This window comes from Platichthys flesus, chromosome 6 (assembly GCF_949316205.1).
Source record: "Platichthys flesus chromosome 6, fPlaFle2.1, whole genome shotgun sequence".
In the NCBI taxonomy this organism is placed as follows: domain Eukaryota; kingdom Metazoa; phylum Chordata; class Actinopteri; order Pleuronectiformes; family Pleuronectidae; genus Platichthys; species Platichthys flesus.
Genome location: NC_084950.1, coordinates 18,724,092 through 18,741,684, shown reverse-complemented (window position 1 = coordinate 18,741,684; position 17,593 = coordinate 18,724,092). Strand labels below are relative to the sequence as shown.

The following is a 17,593-nucleotide window of genomic DNA, read 5'->3' as shown; positions in this document are numbered from 1 at the left end:
GGCTTGTAGATTGACCAAGGATTTATGAGAATTTGGAAGCTGACCATTTTGACTGTTGGGGATCAAGTTATACTCTAATATATTATAAGGTGGGTCAAAATTGCAGCGGGGGGAATGACGATGCTTTGGCGACCAATTCGCATCAATGCAGCTGCTACACTGTTAAGTCTGAAACATTTAAACTGACACTCATGTGGTGTAAGAAAAACAAACACAGATAACAAGCTGATTATTTCTTAGCTTTTATTATTGTTTGAAGCAGAAAATCAAAAACTACAATTTCCACACATGAACAGACTTTACCTGCCGTCCGCTCTCCTGCTGTGGCTGGTCCAGGTAAAAGCTCGTGACCTGGACGTTTGACCCGGTTTGCTTCACTCATCCTGGGAGTTTTTATCTTTTGTGAGACATGTGTGAACATGACGCCCCCTGTTGTCTGTTTGGTGACGTATTGCTGCCCTTCAGGGAAGGCAGTAAGTTGTATAGTTATCTTCTGATTGGGCAAAATCACTACCCTGAAACCACACAACCTACTACCTCACCCCGTACAGACATCAGAGTGATCCTACAGGGCGGCGAGCTTTGCTTTACCTCAACACTGGGGAGCATAATGGTGGAGTGACAAAACAGAGACATCATTTTATAATACTAAATACATTTTGAAAATAAAACCTCCCATTTTTATTTCTGAAACACTGGCAATACAAAATATGAGAACACAACTTTGACGACTGATGATTACAGATGGACAAAAAAAACTGTTGAATAGACAAAAACATGAAAAAAGGACAAAGGCTGACAGTCAGATGAGAACAGGTGTTTGTAAAAGTTTACACAACATTCAGTTTTAACTCATTTTTAAATCATGTGTTGATTATTGTTGTTTGTGTAGCATAAACAGAACCAGAAAGATTACACTTTGAATCATTTTTTTCTTAGAAGTACAGAATATGAAAATCATGAGAGAGAAACAATAACTACAAGCCCATGCAACCTGCGATTTTGAAATGTTGTTATCTTCTTAACAGTGAAAAGCGTTTACCGCACATTCCATCGAGTTGATCGAGATCCGACAGCTTCAACACTGGCATCTGATGACATTACAGCCACTTCAGGAAAGACAGTAAATTGTATAGTTATCTGACAGGAAGGGTATGACCCTAAAACTATACAACCTACTACCTCACCCCAAAGGACAGTCTTTAAGAACAAGAGTCCCTTCAGGACCCCTGTTCCCGCAGGTGACGCCGCTTCGACACACCTCGCTGAATACGGTTATGATTCACAGAAACACAAATACACACACATACACACACGCCACTCTCCTCTGGGACAGCTCCCCCCATGTGACTGGCGTCTTTGTGCTCGGGAACACAATGTGACGACTGGGTCATCCGGTTCACGGCTCCAGCTGAGGGGGGATTCAAATGATGCTAAACAAATTTTACAACCAAGATGTTTTCATATTCAAATGAAACCAGAAGGCCATTTAAAGGGCACCGTGATAATGAGGATTTTATAGAAACTAGTTCAACCTCAACGGCTTTAAAATGCAATTCATTTAATGGTGTCCATTTGAAAAAACTCCAGACCAAACAGACATAGACATTCAGTCAACCCATGATGAAAGCTAGAAGATAGTGTTATTGAGAAGTACTTTTATAACCTATTGTTTCCTTTGGCATTCTTTTGTGAGTTAGTAGGATTATGCAAAAAACTGCTCGACAGATTTCAATGAAATGTTGTGGAGGGGTCGGTCCTTACCTTGGGAGGAACAAATTAAATGTTGGTGTGGATCCAGTTTAGATATTCACTCTTTTTTAACATTCTGAAATAGGGTGTTTTTTATAATTGTCCATTATTTCACAGAGAATAATTAATGGCTTTTTTTTTTTTTTTTTCTTATTTACGAGACTGATATTTTCTGCAGATCAAGTGAGAATACAGATCTAGTGAATTTAAAGGTTTTTCATAAGGGGGCTGTCGGACCATGGCGGAGTTACGAGCTCTACTGAGTAATTTTCTAGTTGTGAAAGTTTTATTGGACATCTCCAGGCTTCCAAAGATGTTTCAAATGAAAGAAAATGATTGAAATATCTCTTTGGTTGAGCTCCTTAAAACAAAACGTACAACTCTCTGCAACCTGTGACACGAGGGTTTGAGAAGGAAGAGTTTGGTTTTAAGGGGTCACAAGTCTAAATGTTTTCCAACCCCTGCACTAAAGCTAATGATAACTCTTCACAGCATACTTTATGATAAAGTGCATGGAATTCAAACATCTTTTTTCTCTAAGCAACGGTTTGTGCTGCTTCCACCTCGTTTCAGCTTTTTTTTTCTCCTACACACTCTTTGCTTCAGAGAGGAGAGTGTTAACAGTAATGACCGATGTTTGAGAGTGGGCGAGCTTGAACTAGCTCATATCCTGGCTCACATGTGTGGAGCAGAGGGCCACAGCTGCTGCTGCTGCTGCCTCTGTTAATGTTTCTCACCTGCTCTGTTCCACGCAGCGAGGACAGAGAGGGATGGGGGGGGGGTGCACGGAATACTGGCCTGTTGCCTCCTCACTCCATCACAGTATTAAGCAGCATGACAGGTAACCTCCGTCTGCAAATCCCCGCGAGTGAAAATCTGCTGCTCCCTCTGCAAACAAAGGAAAACGGAGAGATACTTCAACACTGAGACTTTTACAGTGGACGTGTGTCTGGTATATTGTTTTCCTGCAGTCTGTGGATTTACTGTATATTTCTGAATGGCTCATACTTTTGTGTTCTGTGAGAAAACCAAACCATCCAGTATGGTGAATTGCTGCAAAATGCAGAACCCAAATCACATCTGGGGGAACTTCAGCAGACACGCATAAAAAGTTCAAGTTTTGGGATCTTTGAAAGCACTAATGCAGCACAGCACAATCTCAAATGGACTGGAGCTGAGGGGCTCTGCATTATTCAACACTGCCTTACTTACAACATCACACTCGATGAATGGGTTTTAAATATGCACAGACACACACCCTCACAGGGTAACAGACACTTTGCAGACAGACAAGTTGACAGTTGCACAGATACAGTATGGCAACCTGAAGTGTCACATGTGCACACGTGGATTTGTTAATGACAGCGACAAATGGACAGGCAGGGCCACAGCAAGGATCATGTACGGGGGACTTCATTTCTTTTTTAATGGCGTTCCTGTCAAGCTACATCCATCAAGTTGAAAAACAAACCAACACAAATGAGCTGTTTGTACTTGTAAACGGAAACGGGTCAACAGGCGCAGTAGATCAAGGCTTTGCATGAAACTTAAAAGTCAAATGAAAAAAACACATACTGCAAAGTGTCTGCTTAGTGAGGAGCCGCAACTTTCATGTCTATTCTCATCGGGCAGCCCTGCAAACAGCTCCTCTCCTCGTTCACCTCTCCTCTCCTCTCTTTCCCCCCTCTCTCCTCTCCTTCCTTTCTCATCTCTCTCTCTCTGCTGACTAGGCATACTTCAATCTAATATAGTAGATGGGTCTGGGATCCTGACCAACGCAAGAGTGTGTCCAGGAAAGCTGTTCCTTTCAAGTGAAGCCAGCTGCTATCATCCAGTGACAGGGAAATATTCACACTCGACCCCAGACGCACACACACACACACACACTGCAGACGACCAAAGTGCAATGCAAGCATGCATACACACATGCACACACAGGTATGTACCCTTACACACACTTGTTTAGGGCTCTCCATACAGTTATGCAATACAATCTAAAAACATCTCCCTCCCTAAGAGCTTGTCCACCTGCAAATTCGGCCCTCTTAAAATGGGTGCAAACTCAGCAAGCGCACCTTCACTTGAAAGCATCCTTAGCATAGCATCTGTAACTGATACGCTGCTTAAGCTCTCCACCTCTATTAGCTGTGTAAAGGGGCTAAGGTGCTAAGCCCTGCTTACTACAGTCCATGTCTAATAATGTCACACAAACCCCATGCCGTTCCTGTGGGGCGCTCACATAGGAATGCAAAAAATACATACACACACGCAAGGACACAGTTTGCACTGGAGACACATTTGCACAAACATACACTGGGATAATACAACAATTAACATAAATTAACATCATCACATCATCACACAAGGGTTGAAAGTAAATGCACACACTGCTTAGAAAGACTTGACTAGAAAGACTCAATTGAATCATATTCCAGTCTAGGTGCCACGGCTCTAATCAGTCAATGCTGAAGCTAAGTGTCACTGCAGTAACCATCAGATGGGAGTGAAGTGCTGCAACCTTGTGAACGGATCTTTGGGGTTCTGGTGACCTCTGGTCAGTCAGAAGAAAGAAACTGGACATTTACACAATATACTGTACATGCCAACGTTTCTAATGCTTTGTTTTCGACATCCTCCACTAGTGTATGCGCTCGCAGAAATCTAATAAAGATGCTTGTAATTGAGGTCTTTGTTAATTAAATTTTTATTTTATGTTGGTGAATCGAAATCTCTCCTTTGACTGATTTGTCTTTGTCTCTGCCAAAACGTTGAAATCAGCTACACAATTTCAATTTGACAAATTAAGTCACAATGGACATACAGTGACACTTGAGGTCAAGTGCAGGACCAAAAAACAAAGCTCCACACCATAACCCTAAAGCTCTTATAATAAAGAATGATAAGTCAGGCAAAGTGCAGAAGCTCAGCATTAAATTCTTGCTTACTTATGTTCTAACCACACATTGCATTATATGATAATTTAAAACTTGTTAACGTTTAATGTATTAGTTTATGAGCCACTATGTGTGTTTAAGAAGTTTGTAGAAACACATTTACATCACGAAAGTAAGGAATCTGCAAAAAAAACACTATTGGCACCATTATGGAATAATATTTCAATAAGTTCTGGTATCTGCCTGTTTAAGAAAAGACACTCGTCCTCAGAGTCTTTAACCCTCCAGAATGTTATATGAATGCTTATGGAGTTGGGAAGGTGCACAGTACAGGTGCTCATCAGCCCTTGTGCATATACAGGGGTTGTTTCTGTTGTATCAAAGACGTGAGCTATAGCTATAGATACAAGTGCAGTACATGCACACATTTGTACAAACTCTTCAGCGATGGCGCTGCAACCGGCTGCCACGGTGTGTTGGTGCACACTTCTGTGTTTGTTTTTAGTATTTAATTATTGTTGTTTATATTGTTCGATATTGTTGTTTTGTATACTGTTGTTTGTAAAGTGCACCAACCAAACCAAGGCAATTTCCTGTATGTGCAAATATACATGGCAATAAAAAGAATTCTGATTCTGATTCTGATTCTGATATGTATTTCCACAAGTGCTACAAGTGCAGAGGTGTTTGGGAGCAGACAGGAGGAATCCAGATAGACACGCTGCAGCATTTATAAAGGGAAGCATGGCTTCTGTGCCCCCCCCCCCCCCCCCCCCCCTCACACACAGTCCCCTCCGGGTAGCACAGCAGGCATGACCCATCTATTTATACCAGGCCAGGGGGAGGACAGGAGTTGGGGGGAAGAGAGGCTGTATGGGCAGGTCCTGTTACACATGCCAGGGGGGATGGCTGGGGCAAGCCACGGGGGGATTCTGCTCAGTCAGACAGGCTGACCTCCCCCTCACCTCTGCATCAGGCAGATACTGAGCTTGCAAGCCTTGTGTCTTAGCAGAGTGAAAGAAGAGAGAATTTATCTGTGCACATGGAGGTGTTTGAATGCTTGTGCCTACGTGTGCGTGTGGAGCTACATTTACAAATGAAAGCATGCGTAACGTACACACACTCCTGCATGTGTGGGTGTGTGTGTGTGCACATCAACATGTGTATACACGTGTGATGGAGTTCGCATGTAGTCACGCCTATGTACATAATATGTGTGTCTGCCTGTCAGGCTGTGAGATGAACCGGACCCAGTGACCCCCCCAGCAGAGCCATAAACATGCCAGGTGAAGAGGGCTGGATTAGGCAGAGCTAGCTGATCCCGGCGGGCCCCCCCCCGGCCCCGTCCTTAGAGGTAAAAAACGACCCCAATCATTGTAATGACAGGGCACGCAGCAGGGGTCGCCCAGACCACTCAGCCCAACCTTGCCAGCTGCTTCTCATCTCTCACACACAGTGTACAGTCACATGTACGCAGAGAAAACTTACACACACCCTCGCATGCACATGTGTGCGCACAGACACGTGAGGCTCCAGGACGCGAGTCACAGGCATGCACAGAGGTCTACAGTACATGGAAATGACTTGAAGGGCCAGGTGTCTTTTACAGTTGCGGTTAATATCATGACACATAAAACATGATGCTTTTTTATATTCATAATACTCATTAGTGTTAGTAGGACTAATGTATTTTTTAGGCAAAAAATACACTGCTATCGAAATTCTTGAACTGGTGATTAAACCAAGGTCACATGGCAAATTAATCATATATTATTGTATTCTGTTATTATATCTCAGACCTTAACCTCACCCTCTACTTTTTTATTTACACATATCAGCTCTTTGTTCATGCTTGAATGGCCTTGCATACTATAACCACAGGCAAACAAAACCCAATCTGTCTTGATGTAATTTGTGCCGTGGAACCAGTGTACAGCACATGGCGTCTACTTTAGGGTTATCAGATCAATAGCCTCGTATGAGGTTGTGAAATTCAAGGACACATAAGCACTAAAATCTAAATTGTGGTCACGCACCGAAAGATGTTTTCGAGCTGGAGTACACACTTCATAGTGTTCACGGAGTTCATAGCACAATGATGTTTTCCTCTAAAAAGAGAATTTCAACTTTGGATTGTGGCCAGGGTTTCAATTAACTGTACATCTAGAAATACATCAGACAAGATCAATTTTCTGTTTTCTCGTTTAAAGTGTCACAGGCTCAGTCTTTGTTCCTCCCTGCTCATGGGAGCCGATGAAACATGCACTGCTAATGCGGCTGCTGTTGACCTGTAGGGCCCCGTCTATTAGGGGAAGCCTGAAGCCCTGACACGTCTACTTGCCCAGCTCCGCTCCGGCCTGCCTGTGGGGCCCCTTTCAGTTTGGGCAGGGCCCCATCGAGCTGCATCTGTCGCCAGCTATATTTAGAGGGTGGGACAAATACCTTTCTCCCTGGATATGAACTTCGGCTTACAGACAGAGGGCCAGGAGAGGCAGACGGGGGGTCTGTACAGTTTGTAACCTTGAAGAACTTGTTACCCCCCCAGGCTACAGCTGGCTGCTGTCAGACTCACTACAGTGGTTAGCAGTTACAGCTGAATGCTAAAGCCATAAATACAGCGCAGTTAAACACAGTTAGCATTGAAAAGCTTGGTTTGGCAGCAGTTATTAGCACCGGTGCCTATAGTTCCAGGGCCGCTGCCAACACCGAGTGGAATATACAGTAATGGGCGCTGATAGAGATATTTAATACTTCTCCCCCTGTGATTGATAGAATAATTATGAATACATTTCTGCGGAATTGAATCACCTTCGCTCTGTACATTTCTGCCTACAAGCGTCTCTGTGTGTGTGTGTGTGTGTGGCAGTGCCAGCGAGGCAGCCAGTGTGTGATATATGACCATGTTGCATGGCCATCTGCTCTATATAATCATAAACAAACGCAGGCACGCCAGATTCACAGGATCATTTCCAAGAGGTCTAAGCCAAGTAAATGTATTTATGCTTTGGTCTCTGGGTAGATAATCGAGAGATACGCTGTAAAGAACGGGCCACGGTCATACAACGGCATTCACAATTCATTCCACAAACACAATATGGACGCCGCTCTGTCCCATATGCACACACATGGCCAGATTGAGGAGCGCGGAGCCGAAGGGGACAGAGTGTATTCGGAAGTATAAGCAAAGCCATTGTCTGTCTGTCTGTCTGTCTGTCTGTCTGTCTGTCTGTCTGTCTGTCTGTCTGTCTCTCTGTCTCTCTGTCTTAATGACAACTTGACTGTGACAGGCCTAAATACTGCTGGAGGCACCTCTGCTATATTTTGCACATAGAGTCTAAATTAGTAACATAGCTGCAAAGATACCGATGATACAGGGAGGACATTTTCACAGCATCACTCCTGACCATAAACAGATAGAGTACCGAGACTTCTCCCCCCCTGCAGTTTGTGCTGCGATGCACTGCTCTGCTCTTATTCACACGGTCTACCGCCACAGGTCACAGATTGGTCATGTGCAGGCCATAAAAAAAATTAAACTACGCCATTGAAAATATAAGCGACAAAGATCGGTCTGTGAAAAGAAAAACCTGTCTGTGATATTCTCACAATTATTCAGATATTCTTGATAAGAAGAAGAAGGAGGGGGAGTAAGGCCAGAGAGACGTGCTGCCCTCTCTCCTCTCCCCCCTTTCTTCACGTCAGGGGCATGATTGGAGATATTGCTCTGATAGTGACCGTTGGTTGGACACTACTTTTCACGATGCACTGGGGATACAATGATACCACTATAGAGGGTATAAATAATTTCACTAAACATTTGGACTGGACTAGAAAATGGCAAATTCACTTCACAGTGGACCATATAGTGATTAATGACTGATTTCAGACACAGCCTTTGTCTCTGTCTCAATCATTCTGGTGCTACCATGAGTCTGCTGAGTGACAGCGAGCTGAAAAAGGGAGAAAATTTGCAAAAGACAGTAAACATCCTGATTCTATTAACTGTGAATCTGATGGGAAATGGAAGAGAAGCAACAGAGAAATATTTGTTAATCTGAAATTGTTACAAAAGTAAAATTGGCTACGTTTGATATATTAAGTAAATTATACATCATGAATGAAGTGAAGGCCAAATAACTACCAAACAGCTCTGTTTTCCACTGATTGACCGCTGTCGCTAAAATGCTGCGCGATTTAGTTTGACTTTAGCCGATCGAGAGAGAAGCAACAGCAACAGGCACCTACTAAAAGCATGATATAGTAGCAGCAGCCTCGGGGTCAGATGACAGGAGGATTTGAATAACATCTGCACATGTAATCATTTGCCTTCAGAATTCCAGAGCGGTTGGCAGAGCCGCAGCTACTGCTGTTGCTGGAGGTTGTAGGGCGAGGCGTGGACTTACGCATGCGATACAGGCACTAGTTGGTTCTGAAGCTGCGGCTGAGATTGGGCTGCGGTTACCACAGAGATGCAGGTACACGAGCAGATGTTAAAACTTCACACTTTGGCTGTAGGGTATGCAATAAGCGGGCTGGTTGTTTTTCTATGGGGGCTAAGTCTGCTGGGGAGGAACGAGGGAGGACTGATGGAGGGTGGAAGGGGGTCGGGCAGCTGTGGGCTCTGCCAGCACATTTTGCCCTGCCGGAAAAAGAACCGCTCATGGCGCCGGCCCAAGGTCAGCGCTTTGAGAAGAGGAGCTGGGCAGGGTCCAGAGGGGCGTCTGATTGTTTGTACGCAGTCAGTCGACAACAACTAAAAACCTCTCTATAAGAATATTCAGCATTCTACCATTGCACACTGTGAAACCTCCAATTCCTAGCTCCTCCCTTTTTATATTTATTTTGCTTTTTTTACCCAATTTCCTCCGCCCCCTGGCTTTACTCCGTCCTCTTCACACTGCTACCTGACTACTTTGGCAGTGAGGCACAAAATGGCGGCGGGGAACTGGAGAGTGGAAGCCATTTTCTCACAGATCCAGGCCCGGCTCAGAGAGGGAGTCAAGACTTAATATTCCTCGTGGACAATTACACACTAGACCCTGAGCATTTGCTCTATTCACATGCGCTAAAGATCATGTGAGTTTTGGTTTGTCTTTTTTTCTTTATCTCAAGCAGTAACAAGCCATTGGGACCACTTGGCCTTCCAAATGGGATAAAGGCACATTATGATTTAATCTAATGCAGGCTCACATTATAAAGAGTCTCAGAGTGGCGATGGATGTGGACAGAGCAGTGCGTACACCAAATGAAACTTATGCAGCATCTAATTACAGGCTTCATCTTATTAAATGAAACATAAGACAACGCAACGGCATTACAATGCACCATTGAATAAAAACAGATCAAATTCAAAATACATTATGGTACTTACGATGCTGCAGCGATCGCCAGTCTGTCTGTCTGCGAATTCACTTGTTGGCTAAATTATTTGTGCCTGTGGCTGGAGTCCAAGCCCATCTTTCTGCCTATAAGAGAGAGAGAGACAAAGAGAGAGAGAGAGAGAGGCTGAGGGTGAGACTTGTCGGAGGTCGAAGGGAGAGACAATTTACAGCGGTAGAAACGCGAGAGGTGGTGAAAACAACACAGGGAGGCAGAAGGGGAGAGAGAGATCAGCTGGGAGAGCCAGCGGCAACATAGGTCTCCTCTCTGTAGCCTGTTTACTAATAAGCTTGCCCCACAGTCTCGCCTGGCCAAGGAAACTCATTAGTGGAACATATAACACGCCGCTACCTCCTCTGCCGGCCTGTGCACCGGCCAACTCTCCCAGCCGCCCAACACCAACACACACAAGCTCCGCCGTGGTCTCGGCCTTGCCCAGTATAGCTCCCACTCGCTGCATGCGTGCACGCATTTGGCAAGCGGTACTGCTGAAAGCCCACGGTGTCACGTGCGTGGGCGAAAGTGGCGAATCTGCGCGTAAGAGGTGAATTCACTGCTACACAGTATGTTCGCGCTCACACATGAGGGCACGTTCAAGACCACGCAGGGTTGACGCACGCAGCGGCTTCTCACATGGTTTGTCCGGTTGCACACACACGTAGGTAGGTGTGTGTGTGTGTGACGGGACAAAGGTAGGCGGAGGCAGTTATTCATCATTAGAGAAATCTCCGTTTGCCGAAAATGAAGAGGGCGGCGGAGATAAAGAGAGACGTCGGCGTTGTCCTCTAGCACACCAAGGAGGACTCTGCCAATTAAAGGACTGCACTCAGCACGGTGGCGGCTGCTGAAGGGTGATAATTCTGGACAAGGACGCTAATTGCAGCGTGGGACAGAGCCTTTGCCGGGGATGGGTCTGGTCTATATTGTTTCTAATGTTTGTAATTACAGTGCAGTGCCTTGGAGCGTGGCCAAGACATGTTTATGGGCTCATGAGTAACCTAACTCCTCCAGCCCGTGGAGGGAGATTCATGTCCTGGCTGTGCACTCAATGCACTCTGTGTGCGAGTGTTGTTTGTGTGTGTATTCATGTTGGTGACTCATAAAAGCCTGGGCGACTGTGTGCAGAAGGGATAGTCTTCAACGCGCACACACACAAACACAAACACACACACACATTTAAAGCTGGAGTTCTGCAGTACTTTGTAGCGGGGGGTTATGTGACTCTACATACAAAATCTTTGGTCCCACTACCTTTCCACAGCCCTGTAGAAAGTAAATCTGACTATATAAACATAACCGGCATGATGAATTATACAATAGAAATCAGAATTGCAGTTGTATAAAATCGCAGTCAAATCAGTACAAGAAGATGTATTCGATATTCCTTTCTCTATGAGGTGAAACTAATAACACAAAGACAGCTCCAGCCAGTATATTTATTTTTATCACCCGCATGCAGCCAACATAATTCAGCCCGGGCCTGATAAATGGCGAGGAAGGGGATTTACAGTATTTTGATAGTCGGAGAGTTGCAGGCGAGGCCTTTCAGCGCTTCCAACCTTACCTCCGAGTGGAACACTTCTGCTGATTCTGCAGTTTCTCCCTGGCTAAATTGCCTTGGCGACGGAGGAGGCCAAAAGCTGCAGAAATATATGAGCGTTGGAAAAGAGAAGTTTGAGTGGGTGCAGCTTAGTGTTATCTGGAATATCGCTTTGCCTGGCAGGTACATAAAACAGGGATCAGCCCTGACGTCTCGCACGGAGAGACACTCGCATGTGACGCCGCGAAGTGAGCATCTTGTTTTATTTTGATGATTCTAAATGTTAATCTGCTGGGACGATGGCTAATCGGCCGGTGAAACGTCTGACAAATCACCTTGAGACACGGGCCTAACATCTCAGGTCTCAGCAGTGAACCTTGGGATGTACAGTCAGGGTACAAGAAAATCATCGGGCAAATAAAAAGTGACCTCAGCCAAAGGGCCCTTGATGTAAAGCAACCATTCAGAGGGAAGGAAGACGGGGGAGGTAGAGGGAGGGGGGGGGGGGGGGGGGGGGGGTCGACATCATTTGTCAACCCTGAAACTCTCTCCCAGTCCAATATTATGTCATTATGAGTGTGTGCGCGCTGCCTCGGCGGAGTTGCTGCGGTTTTGTGGATAAGTTACATGTGACGCTCCCGGCTGACGTCCTGATTAACACGGGGGAGAATAAAAATGGCCCCCAATCCTCAGCAGTCAATGGGGTAATGCACTAATGGCTTCCACGTATGGCGAGAGAAGCGAGGGAGAGCAGGTTTAGGCACACTGGTGGGGATGTATATACAGTATGTGTGACCTGTGTGCATCATTGTTATTTTTCTATAGAGTGCAACCCCCCCCAAAACAATATGTGTTAGTGTGTGTTTGGGTTGGAGCCTCTGTGTTTAGCCCATTTTTCAGGCCTTGCCGACTTCCCAGTGTACTGTACTGCAGATCCTGCACGAGTCCTCCACAGCCTGTAGTGGCCACTGCAGATCCACTCTTGTCCTGTCCCACATTCCCAGAAGCACATTAGGCCAACGGGAGCCCGGGCCACCTTCTACCACACAGACACCTGCTCTGACTACAGGGCTGTGCAGGTATTTTCTACAGCCTGACAACTGCTAAATGAAACCCTGAGGCAAATGTCACCGTGATGGACACAAGTACACTGTAAAAATGCAGCCTGTTGTCTCGCAGGTTTTTCTTTTGGGGTTTTGTTCTGCAGAACACATTGTGACCGTTAGATTTGCTATCGTTGCCAAAGTGGGATTTCAATCCAGCTCCATGTCTGCAAGCAGCGAAGAGGCTTTAGTATTGGCAGGAAAAAAATATATTGTATATTTACAGGGAGTGTTTACTTGGCCACGGTTCCCCCCCCCCCCCACAGTCCAATCTGGATTTCTTATTAGCCGGGAGGAAATTGGATGAAACTCCCAACATCACAGCGAGCTCATAAATGAAACAAAATCACATCATCTTAAATACCAATTTATCCACTTAACAAATGAGGCAGTGTGTCGGTGGCTTGTTGCTGCGTTGTGTTGGCGAATTATTTATTTCCACTGTGTTTTGCACTGGTTAGAAAACACTGAGCGCTGGCATATGACCTAAACCCCACAATCAACACTCGAAAAGTATCTGGCAGAAATACAATGACCCAGAGAGATGCGGTCGTCTATAGAGCTGCTACACACACACACACTCTCACACACACACACACACACACACAAACACACACAAACACACACAAACAGAACCATTACAGCAAAACTACAACTACAAACTTACATCTGTATTTAGCTAACACTGCTAAATAATGATATTCCACCTCCAGATAGTTCCCAACTGTTAATTCTAGGTGGTAATGTATGCAATAAGATTTAAAATGTTTTTAAGATATACTTAAATCCGACATGTGATGACGCCTCAGGCTTACAGTTTGTGCAGAAGGTTTCTCCATTTTCTTAACTCCATGGAATTTTTATTTTTCATAGCATTAGCGAGAACAAGAAATAATTTAATTCTGAAGCAAGTGGGCTCATAAGAAATGGAAATTAAATCAGTGAATATTTCTCTGTAGCATTTTATAAACTAGTCCAACAGGCAGAAGAAGAAGAGTGAAGTAAATAAATGAATAATAAATAAATTAGTTATTAAAAATGGTTATTGTGAGCATTTAAATGTCAGGTTTCTTGATAGAGTTGTGATTTAGCTATTAAAGATTTATTTTAAACAGTATTGTGCAAATGACTATTATAATAAATTACCCAAAAATTTCTAAAACTGAAGAAGGATCCAGAAAACAAGTACAGGACAACAGAATGAGCATGTTAATGCATGCATGCATGCACCACACAAACACACACACACACTTTTAGAAATAGCAGAGGCTGTGTATTAATTAACCATTACTGTATTAAATACAGCAAAATTAACTCTGTAAAAAAAATTTGTAAAAAATGTATAAAGACATGTGTACAATTATTTTCTCTGCAGGTTTTCCCTCTCATTAACTTTACATCAGAACTTATAAAAATTCACTAATAATTCGAATTCTTTAAAGTATATATTTTTGTGACATTTTTTCTTTTTTGGTCTTAACACTACATAATATGTACATGTCCTACTGATAAAAAATCAAACAAAGCACATTTAAGGCAACCCATGAATTATTGCAAAATATTTTTTAAAAACTATTTAAAATCCTGACCTACGTTCAACAATAACTATTCACAAGTACTGTCAACACTGAACCACTAAAACTCTACACAAATTAGAATTTTTTTTTTTTTTTTGCACTTTTATATGCATTTTTATGGAAAACCTTTCAACTTCTTCGAGGTTGTCAGTTGGACTTTTCAGCATTTAAAAAAAAACATATACTGACTAAAAACTGGTAAATTCAAAGGAAAATGCAGATTTAAAGTACAATTTCAATAGAAAATCCCCAAATTCACAACCAAGTTCAAGGCCACAATCAAGTTCATGTTAGAAAACTTGCTGTTCTAGATGTGGCCGGCAGTTTCCTTTAATTTAAAATAACAAATAATTAAGAATTGACCTGAATGATCAAATCTACGAGATGAGCACTTCTGTCACCGATGGGTTTTATCAGAATAAAGAAGTATTTAAATACACAGTTCATTAAAGCCAAAGAGCTGACACTGTAAACACTGAAGGGACAAACAAACACAAGGAACATGTTCCCCGCTGTGAAAAATAATTGATATCTGACATGCTAGCAAATGAAAATATAAAAATGTACATTCTATTGTGATAGTGGTACTTTTCTATTTGTGTGTGTGTGTGTGTGTGTGTGTGTGTGTGTGTGTGTGTGTTCTTGTGTGTGTGTGTCCTACGATTGGCTTAGCTGTACTTGCTGTGTGGCTGTAGTAAAGCTGAAGTTTTTTCTCAGTGCACAGAATGCCTCATTGTGGCAGCACCAGGCTGTTGGATTGGTCAGGTATACTTTTACAGAGGAAAGAAAAAAAATACTGCAAACCCTCACCACGCTGCCATCTGCCTCTCAACACGTAACCTTTCCCTGGAGTCACTGCCAGAACGGCCTGAGGGCTGGAGTGGTGTGATACTCTGCCAGCCTGAAAACCATGTGTCCACTCAGGCACAGCTTAGTCGTATGGAGGAGCATAACCACCTGCGTATGGAAAAATTGAATGTGGAATCACCTGTAAGTTGACACCAGGTTGGTTTTTGCACTTCTAAAAAGCGTTGGTGTCACACGAGCCCTGATAAGCAGCCTAACATCTGACCACAAACCTAACCACACCTCAGGGCAAAGATGGAAGATTTCCACCAATAAATCGCTAATTTAAACAGATATTTGAAAACAGTTGTTACTATAGATCTTGTTTCCCTTACAGGCACTAATACAAATTCAATATCATGCATAGACCTGGGGCTTCTATAAAAGCCTGGATTTCCCATTTGATTAATCATTTAAGCACCACATACCTATAAAACAGCCAAACGAGCCAAGGTTAATTATGTTTAATTACCTGAATATTATCCTAAGTAACTTGTCTAAAGCCAAGATCACTATTTCACAATTTTGGAATTGCTTACAGAGGATTAAAACTTATTCCGGGTTGTTCCTTTTCAAAAAATGCAAACAAGGGAATATTTTAAAAACATGTAAATCTCAGTGTCATTACAATTTTAAATTTTTTAGGAAACTTTGTCCACACTTGCCACAAAATGTCACCCTGCTTAGGATAAGTTCTGCGACATCAAAGCAGCAAGATACACTTCAAAATATAGAAAATGTCGTGATCAGTGCTGCTGAGGGCGGACGTAGAGGCTAATGAAAGGAGTTTTATAATAATTCTGTGTACGCTGCACTTAGCTTGGCAAATACAACCTGCCAAAACCTACACTTTGGAAAAATTCATTATGCTCTCTTTGACATCTAAAGTCAAACCATAGAGTGAATTAAACTGATCGACATGATAGGTATACCATCTATATTCCCATCATATAGTGCACGCTGGCGCCGGAAACCGCAGCACCCACATACACTCAAATACCTCCACAACGGAGGCCTTCAACTCATCCACTGATTAGCACAAAGGAGGATTAACCAGGCACAAATCAAAATGCTTTTAATGACTATTGTTCAAACATGTTCTGGGGCTTGGAAAAGTTCAACAAAGAACCGATTTTTGTTGGTAAAAGAAAGTGTCTGTCGCTCTGATGTGTGCTGCTGTACACCAAACAGTCTTAAACTATGTGAGCATATAGGGTTTTGATATTTGAATGTATAATTGCACACTGAGGTAAAGAGAAACTTTGTGCAAGAACCTCAAGTGCATCAAATGTTTATTTGCAGAGGGTGCTTGTTAAACATCGAAAACCTAAAGTGTAAACACGCGGATAAATGTCCATCGGAACCACACAAGTGTGCACATATTAAAACAGATATTACTCACCAGTATTCCACCACCAAGATGGCAAATGTCCGGTCCGGGAACCGAAATCTGGCTACTCCTCCTTCTTGATCCACATCTCTGTCAAGGAGAGGAGAAAACCATAAGCTCCTGTTTGGTTGGGTTCCTTGCAAGACCCAGTCCCTGCCTCCTTTCACAGCCCCGAACTCCAGTCTGAACACCCCAACCTTAAATCTCAGCTCCAGACTCACTGCTTCTTCCAGCCACAATGTGAGCCCCAAAGCTCAAGGCTGCACGGCTCCCCTGCCACCGGCTGGGTCCGGGCCTGGCGAGGCCTGGAACAATAGGAGGCCATGAGGCTGTCTGCAAGGTTCCAGCTAAGCCCGTCTGCTAGTTAACAAGTCTTTGAATGAGGAATGTTAGCAAATAGACCAACTGCATGTCTGATGCATGCAAATAGCACAACCAGTCCAGTCACAGCCTTGGCTGGGTACATGAATAATTCAGCAGGCTATATGCTGCTCTCCCACATTGCTCCCTCCCTCTACCTAAGTGAAATGCCTTTACTAAAGTTAGTGTGGCGAAGTCTTCAAACCCCTGCTCAACACTCCTGCTCATATTATCCCTCTTAATACTTAATATTAACATGCATAATGGCACAAAGTGGTCGTTATAAAGGCACAACATGCAGCGCTACTTCAGACACTTCGCAGCAAACAATTTGAGATTTTGCGACTACATTTTTTTTTCTCATTGCCATTTAATGTCTTTTGTTTGCAGTTGGCACCTGTCCCAGACAAGCTCCGGCTCAGCACACCACTAGTTCCCCTGATAGGAGAGCAAGTCGGTGTGAAAGAGAGAGAACAAGGGTGAGTGAGCGACTCAGAGGCAGAGACAGAGGACACGGGGAGGAAATAAGGAGAGACAGAGTAAGACGAAGGAGGTGCCGTACTTCACACCAGTCGCTGGCGCAGACGAAGGATAGTTTTGTAAAACACAGATGCATGCCGGGCTTGGATACTGGTCACGTTCTCTGCCTGTCATCCGCAGTGGTCATCCAAGACCACGAGTCCACCACAAGCAGGTCATACCCATCAGAAATGGCGCCCCGGCACTCCAGGTTGAACAAGGCCCGTCACGTG

The 17,593-nt window shown here is 43.8% G+C and overlaps 1 long non-coding RNA gene across 1 annotated transcript in view; it reads right to left on the bottom strand.

Annotated features, from left to right (window-relative positions):
- Positions 1 to 229: 229 nt before the first annotated feature.
- The window catches only part of LOC133955247 (uncharacterized), a 38,816-nt gene continuing 21,452 nt past the window's right edge, over positions 230 to 17,593 (bottom strand). Inside the window, exons 3-5 of the long non-coding RNA XR_009920861.1 lie at positions 16,494 to 16,571; positions 10,018 to 10,111; positions 230 to 2,640 (exon numbers count right to left, since the gene is read on the bottom strand). This is a non-coding gene — a long non-coding RNA (uncharacterized LOC133955247). The remainder of the gene's footprint in view (positions 2,641 to 10,017; positions 10,112 to 16,493; positions 16,572 to 17,593) is intronic.